This window comes from Podarcis pityusensis, assembly GCF_964106645.2.
Source record: "Podarcis pityusensis genome assembly, chromosome: 4".
NCBI classification, from domain to species: domain Eukaryota; kingdom Metazoa; phylum Chordata; class Lepidosauria; order Squamata; family Lacertidae; genus Podarcis; species Podarcis pityusensis.
In genome coordinates this window covers 102,016,820-102,031,264 of record NC_138027.1, presented here as the reverse complement: position 1 = coordinate 102,031,264, position 14,445 = coordinate 102,016,820, and positions in this window count along the sequence as shown.

Here is a 14,445-nt window from a genome sequence, read left to right as displayed (position 1 = left end):
TGTATTAATCTAGGGAGCATATGAAAGTACTGCATATATTAATTGTATCTCATCACTTCAATACCTTGAGTTATGCACAAAAAATAATGAATATATCATCACCAAACCCAAGTAAGATAGTGAAGTATTTTTAGCATGAATATTTTGGGACATGGAAAGACATTGCTTAGACAAAATAAACACTAACTAACTTTTATATTGAACATTTCTCTGTATGTGGTATGTTCTTGGAATCATATTTTATCCCTTAACTTGTTTGCTAGGATAGTAGTCAGATTTGGGCATTCTTATGGAATTAACTGCATTGATCAACATGTGAACCATGTGAACCATTTGTTGTCCCTAGAGCAAGAGGCACTGGACCAAAAATCAAATAAAAACCAAACCAGGTTACGAGTTAATCATTGAATATGCAAAATTCTTACCTATGAAAGACGTAGCCTGGATAAATGGCATTTTAGGGGGTAACAGTGCTATTTAACTTGTTCACAAATGATCTAACATTTGGGTTGGGCAGCGGTGTTTCAGATTGCACCAAATTATTCAGGATGGTTGGAAAACCAAGCCATTCGTGAAAGGAAGAATGGACAACATATTGGCAAGTCATGTTCCATAAAAGTGTATAGTAATGCATATTGAGGGGGAGGGCTGAGTTTGCATATACAGGGAGGAGTTCTAAAAATACTTTGATTACCCAAGAAAGATATCTTGGTGAAAAGTCCCCTGTAAAAATTAGATCTACATGCTTATATGACAATGGGGGAAATGGCAGATTCAGTGGTAGAAATTAATGCAATTATGGATTGAGTACAGTGTAATTTTTGGCTACCCTATCTTTCTATATAAAGAGACGTGGATATGTAGAGCTGCAGAAGCTGTGGGAAAGGGCAATAAAATGATCAATGGAGTCTTCTCTTCAAGGGCTTTAAAAAGTTTACAATGGAGATTTCTACTAGAAATCTGTTAAATCCTGAATGCCAGAGAGATTAATATATGTCTAATAACTCTAGAAAATGAGATCATTCAAAGAAATTGGCAGTAGGTACAGGACTGACCCACGTAAAATTCTCCTTCACAAACTACTTAAATGTTACTCATTATTGCCACATGATGCTGCATCCAGTTAGATGAATTCAAAGGGAAATCCATGGATGGCAGAACTATTAATTGCTCTCGTTCAGCGCCATATTGAATATGTTTATTCAGGTAAAAGAGAAAACAGGCAACCATTTCTATGGCAGAGGTTGTGGGGATATCATAGCCATCCACATAGTCTTGGTAAATAGAATGGAAGAAATGGAACTGAGTTTTGATTTTGATTTCATTTTCTGGGGCGGGGAGCATAAACTTGCATTGGACACCAGTATTAAGGATGATTTATATTGGATATGGGTCTTAAGCTTTGTTGTACTGAGGGACAATATTCTGGTTTTCATGTTCTTGTAGACGTCTGTAGTTAATTATCTTATTGCCACTATATAGGGAGACTCTTGAAAGACTGGACAATTGCTGCTGCATATTGCCATTGTTGACAATGATCCAACAAATTTATGTACAGATACCTGGTAGTTTCTTTAATGTTTCTACTGCAATCTCCTGTTTCAATGCTATGAATTGTTCCCTGAATAAGTCTGATGCTAAACACCACCTTATTGTTGTCTAGAGCATTGTCTAGAGCAGCCTTATTGTTGTCTAGAGCATGGTGCTGATAACCCCAAGGTTGCAGGTTTGACTCCCATATGGGACAACAGTATATTCCTGCATTGCAGGGGTTGGACTAGATGATCCTCAAGGTCCCTTCCAACTCTGATTCTATGATTACAGATATAGGTGGATTTTTGGCTTGGGCATTGGTTGTCTATCTGTTCCAGCCCCCCCCCCCGAAAAAAATAAATTATTTAATTTTTAAAAGGTAAGGGAACTCAGTTGCTTTTCAGCTGCACGACATCACATATGATGCCAGGCATAGGGTGAATGGGTGTGGCTTCAGAAAAATGGCCTCCAGAGCCAAATTAGTATCTCTTTCAGGCCTAAATAGGGCTACAGCAGGCTTCCTCAACCTCAAGACTACAATTCCCATCATCCCTGACCACTGGTCCTGCTAGCTAAGGATCATGGGAATTGTAGGCCAAAAACAGCTGGAGGGCCGAGGTTGAGGAAGCCTGGGCTACAGGACTGAAGGTTTCCCACCGCTGACGTATCAATGTAAACTTAATGTAGAGCTGTGACGGTGTCAGTACTGTAAGAGGAGGAGCATCCCTCATAGGCAGCCGAAAGCCCATTACTGAGATTAACCTCAGCAATCCACTTAGCAGGGGCAGAAGGCGCTTCAACCCCCTCAATATTTTGAGGCAGGAGCTCCAGCCTCTCCCCCCCCCCCATATTGAGGGGGCCAACACCCCCCAGCACCGCTGGGCACCCTCCAGGCACTCCGGGAGCCTGGGGGGTGGCTGGAGCAAGTGAGGGTGAAGCTCGCCCTCTGTGTGTCCTGCCCCTGCTTGGCACATGCCTTGGGGAGGAGGCTAAGCCCAGAGGCCGTGCTCCTCCCGCCCTGCCCAATGCCACAAAGAGAATGCCGAGCACCTCCTTCTCCTGTCCCCTCTCCACCTCCAGAACACCCATGCCCCCGGCTCAGCGTATGAGTGCTCGCACGCGGGGCAGGGGTGGGACACGTCACATGATGCGGGCAAGCCGGGACCCCTGCCACTTAGTGGACCTGCCATGCTACGCTACAGCAAGAATGTCTATGTAGCACTTTCAGAGTGTTCAGAACACTTCCTCTGCATGATCTAATTACAGCCCTAGGCGTACGGAAGCCTTTTCAGCTGGACCGCAAATTCTCACATGGGGAACTTTTACCAGTGAATTGAAGGTGGATGTGAGATGTAATCCAGGAGCATCCAGATTCATAGCATTTCACAAGGCAAGCTCTCATGTACCTGAGAAACACTCACCTTAAAAAACCAGTTACTTTCTTTCTTGAGCATCAATGGGTTGTGTCTCCTGTATTCTCTTTGAGAGAGTGATAGAATGAAACCGAGTGACCCTGTGACTTAATCTCCTGCAAGTCAGTTCTATTGTTCTTACCCAGTCATTCACTCTGATTTCTCTAGAGAGAGGCAGTTCAAATGCACTCTTCACCCTTATGCGTCTTTCAGCTTGTTTAAGATACTTCTTCCAACTCATTTGCCAAGTGTTATTCCTATTTATAGAGACACAATGCATTTAAGTGCCTCGAGAAAGGCCTGTATGGCTTCAGTTTATAAAGGGTTGCTGCACAAGTTCCTGGAAGATAGTACTTAGGACTTAGGACTAAGTGGGGGAGCTTTTGCCTCTGTTCCCAAGTGGTTACTGTTCAAAAAGCTAGGGGGGAGAGGAGCTGTATGTTATTTACTGTATCAGGCCCTGCAGATTTAGTTCTAGCACAACAACCAGTGTTTCATCATTCCACTTACCTAGACTGTTTCTTACATCCAATAGCTGCTTTGGGGTTTCTTCAAAAACCTAATGGAAAAGCAAGATCTGTTGGGGTGCCAATTCCATGAGCCCCTCCATCCGATCCTTAGGTTGCATATGTGTGTAAATAAAACCATATGTCCTAAAGACACCACAGTCTCTCATCATTCCAAGGAAATGATGCCCTGGGAAAGCACCGGCACCTCTGGAGTCTCTTGCCACTCATGGATTAGAGTAGCATGTAACAATACATTTTAAATCTATCATGGGAAAGCTTATTTCTGCTGGGTTTGTTTATGGGTTACTGGGGTTGTTTTATAGAAATCACAGTTTAATACCTAATGCGTTTTTTTCTTTTAACATTTATGTAAGTTGCTTAGAGGCTTTTTTGCAATAAGCAACTAAGAGGTCAAAATAATAATAGAAGGGTGGAATTTAAATAAGTCATATTGTCCATCTTTCCTGGTCCTGCCCTACATCATTGGCTGCTGAAGCCAGGGACAGAAAAACATTCAACGTAATTGCGTCAAGTCATGAGGCAAGTAGTGGTGTCACTCATTTTGAAAAGGGAAACTTGACACAAAAACCTGCCATTTTGTGGTACATGAAGACAGTGCAGGAAATGGTTGTTCTTTTCTGGAAAATCCAGTCCTGAGAAGTGCCAGATGGGAGCATATCTTTAGAACCCCCCTCCCCCCTTTTTTCTATAAACCAAAAGTGTCCTGCTAGGATTCCAGGGCTCAAATGCATCTACATCTAGGCCTGCAGAACTTGTGACTCATCGAGCTAAACACAGCCCAGCAGGCAGGCGGATGGGTTCTCCACGGGTTTGATAAACCTTCTGCATGACTTCACAAAAGCAGGGAAATTGTCAAGTACCTGACCACAGGATCCATTCAGCCTGGCAGGTCATAGATGATGCTGTACTAATCCATACTTAAGTCTGCTTCCAATATCAAATGTTCCTAAGAACCAGAGCATTAAAAAGATCCTTGGGTAGACTGATGTGCTTGTGCAATTCATCCTATTGCTTCAGTTTAGAAATGAAAGCCTCCAGGTACTTTGAAAACATTGCAGAAGTGAAATGGTGGTTTTCAGAATAGCATCTGGAAGCATGCTTTCCCAGCTCTTTCCTTGAATTGCTTAAATTACTATGATGAGAAAATTATTACCTATTGGTGCATAGTCCTGTTCACTGACATATACAAACAGAAGGCGAGAAGGCGAACTACAGGAAGAAAAGAATTTGATTGTAGCCCTTAGTGGTTTACCAGACATCTGGACTCAAAATAAAAGTGTTATTGATTGATATAGACCATTTCCTGGAAATGTCTGCAGTTGGTAAAAGCTGTGTGCCAAAGTGAGAAAATCAAGGGAGAATTTCTTTTTTAGATACAATACTGATAAAAATAAGTGATGGGAAATCACTTTTTAGGAAGGAAATGATTGCTTGCAACTCTTAAGTTCTGGGAGGAGGGAACCGTTTACTTTGCAAAGTGCTAAGGGGTGTTGTAATTGTTATTAGTAGTGATTGGCTTAGTTCTCCACGTGTCATAGAGCAGGAGTAGCCAACCTGGTGCCCTTTAGTTGTTTTTCATCTCTGACCACTGACCATGCTGGCAGAGTCATAGAATCAAAGAACTGGAGAGTTGGAAGGGAACCCAAGGGCCATCTAACCTCACCACCTGCAATGCAGGAATCTCAACTAAAACATCCATCCAACCATCCAACCAACATCTGCTTAAAAACCTCTACGTAAGGAGAGTGCACCACCTCTTGTGGGAATCTGTTCTGCTATCAAACAGCTCTTACTGACAGAAGGTTCTGCCTGATGTTTGGTCAGAATCTCCTTTCACTGGTTTGGGTGCTACCCTCTGGAGCAGGAGAAAACAAGCTTGCTCTATTTCCGTGTGGCAATTATTTAGTTATTTGAAGATGTCTATCATATCTCCTCTCATCCGATGAGAGTATTAATCCAAAACAACAGAAGGGAAGTGCAGGCACACAGGGTTTCTATCTGCCATTGGCTGAGGTGCACTAATCCTAAAGAGGTAGGACACTCAGGGATTTTTTCTCAGCTAGAACTCACCAGAACTCAGTCCCAGCACCTCTCAGGTAGGCACCATTGCCATCATAAGAGAACAAGGGTGGCATTCATGGTGACTTGCCTCTGAATAGAAGAAACAGGAAAGGAGGCTCAGAGAAAGCACCCAAGAAGGTCCTAGGACAGGCTTCCTCAACCTTGGCCCTCCAGATGTTTTTGGCCTACAACTCCCATGATCCCTAGCTAGCAGGACCAGTGGTCAGGGATGCTGGGAATTGTAGTCTCAAAACATCTGGAGGGCTCAGGTTGAGGAAGCCCTGTCCTAGGACAAAGAAAAAGATCCTTGGACAAGGGAGAGGTCCAGAAGAAAGAGAGGGCAGGACAGTTCCGTAGGAGAAAGTCTGGAAGGAAAAGAAAAACTGAAGAAATGCAAAAGACCCCTTTTGTAATTCTGAACTGTCTTCCTCTTCTCTGGAAGGGTCAGGCTGGGGAGGAGGTCTCCACCATTCTTCCTTTGCCCAGTCCCTGACACCTAGCCTTCAAAATCCTTTTTTACAGAACACTAATTAGAAAGCAATCTTATTGAAATGAAATGAAATTAAGAGCAGTATATTGAAGAACTACATTTGGGTATTATCAAAAAGCCAAGCCTATAATGCTTTGTAGGATTTTATTCACTGCTTTCTTTCTATATGCTTCCAAAGTGGATATAATAAAAGGATGTTGAATCATATTGTAACTAAGCCTCCCGTAAAATATTTTCCATATGAAGCAAATCCTTCTCAGTCTTTGGGGAAATTAACAGACAGGAATGACTGCCTAGCAGGTTGCAATTTAAAGAATCCTGTGAACACCCCCTAAATTCCCCACCGCCAGGGAATGCCCATCCAAGGGCTGCCAGCACTGGCCAATAGCCAGCAACCAGGCGATCTGGTCTATTTGTGCAGTCCAGGGACTGGCTGCAACACCAACCACCAATGAGGGTGAGTGGACTTCTCAGAAAAACTGAAGACACGTTTTTTGTGAAGCCACACCATGGAGTAAGGTAAAGGTAAATGGACCCCTGACTATTAGGTCCAGTCATGGCCGACTCTGGGGTTGCAGCGCTCATCTCGCTTTACTGGCTGAGGGAGCCAGCGTACAGCTTCTGGGTCATGTGGCCAGCATGACTAAGCCGCTTCTGGTGAACCAGAGCAGCACATGGAAATGCCGTTTACCTTCCCGCCAGAGCAGTACCTATTTATCTACTTGCACTTTGACGTGCTTTCGAACTGCTAGGTTGGCAGGAGCTGGGACTGAGCAACGGGAGCTCACCCTGTCACAGGGATTTGAACCGCCGACCATCTGATCGGTAAGTCCTATGCTCTGTGGTTTAACCCACTCTGTTAATAAACAAGAACACAATTTTCATAGTCACATAATGTCAGATATAGGGCTCATCCACACTTACCTTTGCTCCATATTTCTAGGCAATAGATCTGGGGTTTCCAGGTCCGTGTCTGAGCTCCCCCCCCGACACTTTCCCCATGAAAACCCACTCTTTGATGTTGAATTGGAGCAAACAGAAATCTGTGGAAGACCTGAATTGCCATTTGCTCCAATTCAGTGGTAAGGAGTGTGGGCAAAAGGTATTCGTGGATGATGAGTCCAGAATGTGGCCAGGGAGTTTTCCCTAGTGGTCTTGATCTTTCCTAGATGGCAAATTACATTAACATTGAGCCTATATGAACACCTTTTGTTCACACCTGATGAGTTATGTCTCTTTCTCTAGGGCAAGAAGATGAAGAAACCTTAATCTGTTTTGGTAAGTTTGGTATAGTTTATTATTGGGTTAAAGATAAAACTCATGAAAACTGACTGTATCTTTGTATACACCTGGTTATCACTACAGGAGGAAATGGTATTTTGTGGCTATTTTTTAAAATTCATATTTTTAAAGTAAAGTTTAGTTGTTCATAAAAAATAAGTTTAGTGATACCTTAGTTTCTTTAGTTTGTTTGATGAATAAAAAATATATTATTTATGAATGGATATGAGCATGTAGTCAATAAATGTTCACCTTTCAAAAAATAATTCTCCAGGTACACATCCTAGTGAAATGTGCTGTGCTTGGTGAAAGCTATTGAATATATTAAATGATTTCCCCTATAATGCTTATGTTAGGGATGGGGACAATTTGGAGGGAAGAATGCCAGGTGGGAGAAGATGCTTAAACCTCTGCTTTGCACCTCTGCTCTCTAGTACATATCCTTCAGACTACTTTGATGCACAGCCTTGGGGAAACAGTTTCAAGGGGGTATGTGCAGTGGAAAGAGGTAGAATTTAGCACCTCTGCTTCTAGGCTGCAAATTCTGTGGGGGGCTTTCCGGGTGGGGCCCGGGCCTCTCCTGTGAACTGGCCTATTGCAGGCTGGATCGTCCTCCTGCCACCTAATTGGTCAATGGCAGTAGGAATTTAGGGGGCGTTCCCTTGGGCATTGGTGCCAACTGACCAGTAGTGGTGCTTGGCACTGTGCCCAGGACAAGGATAAATGCCCAGTCTGCAGGACCTTTCAGCCACTCTCTCACCACGCCGGTTCTCCCACCTACCCTCCCTCAGATTAGAGTTTTGCGGATGGTATGACCTTGCTATGGACTATGTCAGTTGCTGGATTTAGGGGCCGAGCAGGAATTTTTCCCATCTGGCAGACTGGCTCCGCCATTTGGGTTTTCACCTACCTCATAGCAATCGTCTCAACTTTGTAAGTTGGATAGGCATTGGGTAAGCCTACTCTTAGTTGGAGGGGAGGTTGTAAGAGTATCCTGTTAAAAGGATCCGGGAGGAGTGGCTCCTGTCCCATGCCTGGGCAGGGGCTAGGGACATACCACTCCTCCAATGGGGACTGTTCGGTGGACGCCCAGATTTGACGTAGATCATAGGGCATCCCCCGCCCCCCGGCTGGCTTCACTCTTCACTCCCAGTGGACAGATGTGAGTAACATGCACCATCGCTTACCCCAATGCCTATGGCCAAACCTTTACATCTGTAACCAATAAAGTTGTGGCCTTATTTGATTCTAAAACCAATATGTCATGTGTTATCTAGTTATTTGCACCTTAGGGAACAGGGTGGTCACAGGGCCTTGCCACGCAAGTGATCCTCACTCCTGCATTCACATTACTTTGGCAAATGGTGCTTGGCAAAACACTTTGCCCAGATAATGCATAGGTCCACTCTGACGTTGCTTACAACACCCAAACTTTACACTCACATCTGTATAGAGAAAGAGCAGGTAAATCATCAGAGGTCATGTCCTGTTCTTGCAAACAGTTTAAATACGGTAATTGTCCTTGAGGAAAGTGAAAAAAGATGGGGAGAAGAAGCCTTTTCCATGCATTTCTGGGACCAAGAGAAGCAGTGTATTGTTTGCACAACTTTTGTACCATGTAAAGTTAATGTTGTGCTATTAACTCACTGTGCCACCAAACAGAAGCCAAACTGATGTTTGGATGTTAATTGTTTCACATCCAAACAATTAACATTTGTTTTAAATTAGATGTTTTAAATTCGGGGGCACCATCTTTAAAAATCAGCTATTTGTAAAGCAAGCACAGGGAGAGGTAGGACACAACTGTTTAAAATGTGTCTGTGCTTGCTGTTTACTACAAAGGCAGCATGCTGCTGGAAGCTGTGGGCAAACACTTTCCCTTCCAGGACAAAGTCAGTCAGAACTGCTAGCTGCCCTCTGAGTTGGCTCCAGCTCTTATTTAAGGCTGTTCTCCCCACCAGTGGTTCTCCTTTTTATTATAATTTAAAATTCTAAATTGTAACTGTAAGCTGCCTTGAGCCTTAGGGGAAGGATGGGAAATAAACAAACAATGTTTATCACACAAACAACATTTTCCAGCTTTGCATCTCTTTGTCTTTATGACCTTGAGTTTCAAACCTGAAAAAGTGGGTATTTTGGCTGACAGCTACATATTCCAAACAATCTGTATTTCATTAGATTTACCAGACGTCTGTGACCAGGGATGCCAGTAAGTGAGCTAAAACCACAATATTCTAAACCCTAAGAGCCACAGTCTCAAGAGAGAAATCATTAAAATAAGCCTTTCGAATAAGAACATTTTCCTGGCAGTTTTACTTTCCTCGTGTGTGCTGTACAATGAGACCAAGAAGAGGCTGATGCTTGGTTACAGAAGAAAAGGAGAGGTCTGAGACCAACATATGCAGCAATCTAAATTTCCTTCCATCCAGTTCTCTCTTGTACACGAATAAGCACTTCACATATTTGCTCAACAGTTTATTAGCACCACAGGGCCAGCTGAGTGAGGTAGCTGCCTCAGGTTCTTTTTACCACCAGGAAGAGGCACTTGTCAAACTTTCTGCCTAAGGTGCTTCAATAAATTGGCAGGCCATGGAGAAGACACCATTGGCTGCTCTGCCTCACATTGCAAAATATATTGGGCCAGTTCTAGAAACAGAGCTGTCACACTCATCACTTGAACACTTCCAAACCAATCTTTTCCCCCAGGGGTTGTCACCTTTCATTCACTCATTTAGCCCTGAAAATAGTGTGTGTGTGTGTGTGTGTGTGTGTGTGTGTGTGTGCGAGAGAGAGAGAGAGAGTGTTTCCTTCCACTGTAACTACGACGCAAGGTTTTTAGGTGTGAATTGGCAAAGCACTGCCACCTCTCCTGGTGTGGAGGAGTAGTTTGTGATGCCAACTTGTGGTGCCCTATCCCATGTGATTCTACACTTTCTTCACATCTTCTGTCTTAGAACAAAAGAAGGCATGAATAAGGAGGCATGAAGACATGAAGAAATCAAAGCATGGCTTCCTGGGCACTCCAGCTGAACCCTCTTATTTGACTGTTGTAGCCCTGCCTCTATTACAGGCAAAATTAGCAGCACATATCCAGCATGGTGAAGCAATGGGAAAAGAAATGAAAGAAGTTGTGCTTCATTTCACTTAGGGAATTGCATGCATGCAAACATGGCAATGAGTGGACTGCTCCGAAAAGACATTCCAGGCCTCCAATATGGAGCAAGGTGACTAATTTTTTTAAATGTACCTAGCGTTGTAGCCAACTAAGTTCTACATAGAGTAGACCCATTGGAATGAATAAACCTAAGTTAAACCTGTTCATTAACTGCAATGGGTCTACTCTGAGCACAACTAGCTTTGGATTCAACCTCTAATTTCCAGCACAGGTGAAAAGGGCATTTAAACAATATTCTGTATTGCTAATATCTTCTCCTACATGTTTCTAGACTCCACATACATCTGGCATATAGAGAAAAACAGCAATAACAACAAACGTATCTGCTCTGTCCCTGATGCAAAACGTCTAGTTGCTTACTTGCACAATTAGCTGCAATTGAATTTTTGAACCTGAATGCTTTGCTGTATGCAGCCAGCCATGTAAGCATTTCTGATGAGATGCTGGAGGTCAAATATGATGCAAGGCTGACACAATGTCTGCAGCTGCATATGTTTTGCCATTCAGATGCCGAAGATTCTCAAGATATTTTATAAAATTACTTTTTGCTAGTGGAAACTGTGTGTGTGTGTGAGAGAGTTTTGGTGTGCTATCCTTTTATATTTCTAAAAATGTGAACTAGGCTTCTCATTTTATAGGTTTGTATTTCAAATAAAAAGCTAGCGTTCCAGAGAAAAATAACTTTTTGGCAGACACCTTATCCAATTTCCTCCAATTCTGGCACTTTTATCAGTGCTGGTTTGGCACCAGGTTTCTCATTTCCACACTTCAGTACTTGCCACAAAAATGACGCTTCCCATCATGCTGTGCTCTGTTGTTCTTGCCATCTAACCTTCTCTCTCATGGGGCTGCCTTGGGAGACCTGGGATTGCTGTGTGTCTGTCACTGCATCGTTAATTAAACATGTTCAGGTGCACTGGATCATTCGATCACATTCAGCATATGATCCCATAACATTACAAGGGGAAATTGGGGTGGTGTCGTCCCATAAGGAAAGAGCAGCATGTCCATAAATAACCATTCACATTTCATTGAATCAAATGAAAACCACTGGAAGAAACTCAATGGCTCTTTTTACAAAGAGTGTCTAAATAAATTGGTCGACAAAACCTAGCTTTGACACAGCCTTGTTTTCAAATATCCAAACATTTAAATGAACATAGCTGACTTTTCATGTGTGGTAGATCTTTTTGACTAGAGTCCTTTGGAGTTTGTCCATCAGTTAACATAAAGCTGAGACAAACATCTAAATGGGAGCACAAATGCTAGGTCAGGTGCAGTCATGAGTTTGATTAAGGTTTACTGGGAATGGCAAGAGGGAAAATGAACAAATAGCAATTCTCTACAGCTGTCTCACTGATCCAAAATTGCTTTGCTCAAATGAAATACCAATTATGGCAGGCCTGCAGGACTTGAGGCCTGTTAAGCTGAGTGTGTGCATGTCTAGCCATCAGGGTACTTACTGGTTTATCTGCCCTGCTTGGGGTGGCAAAATGAGAGAGCTTCCCAAGCACCTGGCAGGTCACAATGATGTGGTTGGCTTGACTTTCTTGATTACAAGTTTATGAAGGGCTATATATGGCTGCATCAGCCTAGTCATCCCTGAAAGGGATCGCAGAGTGCATTCCTCCAGTCTGGCAATAACTTCTAGGTACCCGCACTAGAACGTTGCACAGAAGGGAGTCAGTCAACAGCAGCTAATACTGGGGCTTGTTGCTGGTGGTAGCTGCTCTTTGGGGCTGACTCTGCTCTGCTCCTCATCCTCAGATGGGATTGCCCTCTGACTGCCGTTCATATCTAGGCCTACAGTCCTATTTCAGGCTGCTGGCTGTAACTCTTTCTGGCACTTCCCATATGTTTTTGTGAATTTAGTGTTTTCAGAATTAAGCGAGCCATCAGTGAACTAATGGCATCGTGTTACCTCTGCCCCAGCTTTCTTCATATCTGCCAGTTTTAATTTATCAGCCCGCATTATTTAAATTGGTGTTTTGAGGTTTCTGGGTATGATTATCAATTTATACTTTCAGTTTTTCTGTAGTGCGTTATATAAGGCACTAGCATCTTTCCAGATTATTTGAAAGGTTTAGAAAAATAACAAGGGCACGAGTTAGGGAATGGAACATGCGAGGCTACCACCACTGCTTTTGCTTCCTCAGTGGCCACAAGCAGCCATAAAAGCCGCAGCAGCTTGGTTTGTATTTCTTGGCTTTCTTGTAATTTTCTTAGAGGTGGTTTTGTTCATCGGTGACTTGTTTAAAAAAAAGTCCCATTGACTGACACCTTATTTCCCTCTCTGAACTTGGAAAATAACTTCTCTAATTCCAGATGAGGCACTCTCAGCAACCAGAGCTTCACATTTCCAGGAGTGGCATTGAAAATACAGTGCAATGCAAAAAGTCCAAAGGACCCTAACTCAGATTTGTCCCATGTGGATAAAATAATTAGTTCTTCCAATATTGGGGAAAGATGCAGCAGGGTTTGAGGGTTTGAATGGTACTTCTGACCCACAAGATTGCATGAAACTAGGATCTAGTATTCCCTGACATTTTACTGTGCCCTTCCTCCAGCCCCTGGTTGTTAGGGATGCTCAAGGATTTAGTGTGGTCTTTATTTTTAAATAAACTAGCCTGATTTATGCTTCCTGAATTAAAGTGAGAACTGGAACACAGTTCTGAAGCTCAAAAAGCAAGCAAACAAAAGACCCAGCCCCTACTAAAAGGTGTTTAAAATGATACATTTCAGGGTCAAAACCAGTGTGAATTTGTGTGAGCATTTAAAAAAAAAAAGTTCAGACTCATGCGGAAATAGGACAGAACCGACTTATGAATGAACACATGTGAAAGTGACACAAAATTTTTAATTTTATTGGAATTTTATTTACAACATAACACAAACCCCCCACCCCCCTAATACACAAATCCACCCTCATTAAACGTGAACATAACATACAGTAAGCATAACATACAACAATACAAATAACCAAATAAAAGACTTCCTTTATCCCGTATCTGGCCTTCTTATTTTCTTCTTATAAACTGTTTCCTTTATGAATACTTAAGATTTTTCTAATTATAACTTAAATATCCACAAAGTCTCCTACAGACATTAATCAAAACAAGTCCAGGTATGTATTTTAGGGCACTGTTTTGTGAAGTATTCTCTGCATTTCCCCCATGCTTTTTGAAACTCTTGTCTAGTGTGATTTCTAATTGCCTCTGTTAATCTAGCCAGTTCAGTATACTCTAACAGTTTTTTCTTGCCATTCCTTTTTTGTTGGCACAGTTTCTTTTTTCCAGTTTTTAGCAATTAGGATCTTTGCCGCTCATGTGGCATAGAGGAATATTTTCTGATCTTCTTTTGCTATAAAAGAAAGTGACCCCAAAAAAGAACAGATTTGTTTCTCTATCCTTCGTTGTGAAGAGAGGAATTCTTGAGACTCTTAATATCAGGACAGTGAGTTCGAGCCCAACGTTGGGCAAAACATTCCTGCATTGCAGGGGGTTGGACTAGATGACCCTCGGGGTCCCTTCCAACTCTCTCATTCTATGATTCTAGGTTGAGCCTTCCTGCTTGTACAGATGTTTTTGCCTTATTACCAAGCAGCACCTGCCCCGTGTGCTTCACTGATCATCCTTTCTGAAGTTGTCTGTATATCTCAGCTGCTTTACATATATTTATGCAACATAGGGTAAATCTGTTTTTATTTATTGCATGTATATTTCATGCTTCCTCCAGGGAGCTCAGGTTGGCACCTTCCCTTGCTTTTGCCTGTTATTTACTTTACCTATGGTGTGTCACTGAACTTCATAAGGCGTACAAAGTGCCTGCTCACATCTTCACAGAATGTGTGTGTGTAGGAATGATTTTCCCCACTGTTTTTGTGTGTATTGCAAAACCAAAAGTAATTTCCATGACAATGTTTAAAACAGAAGATCAAATCACTCTGCCACCAGCTAGCACTGC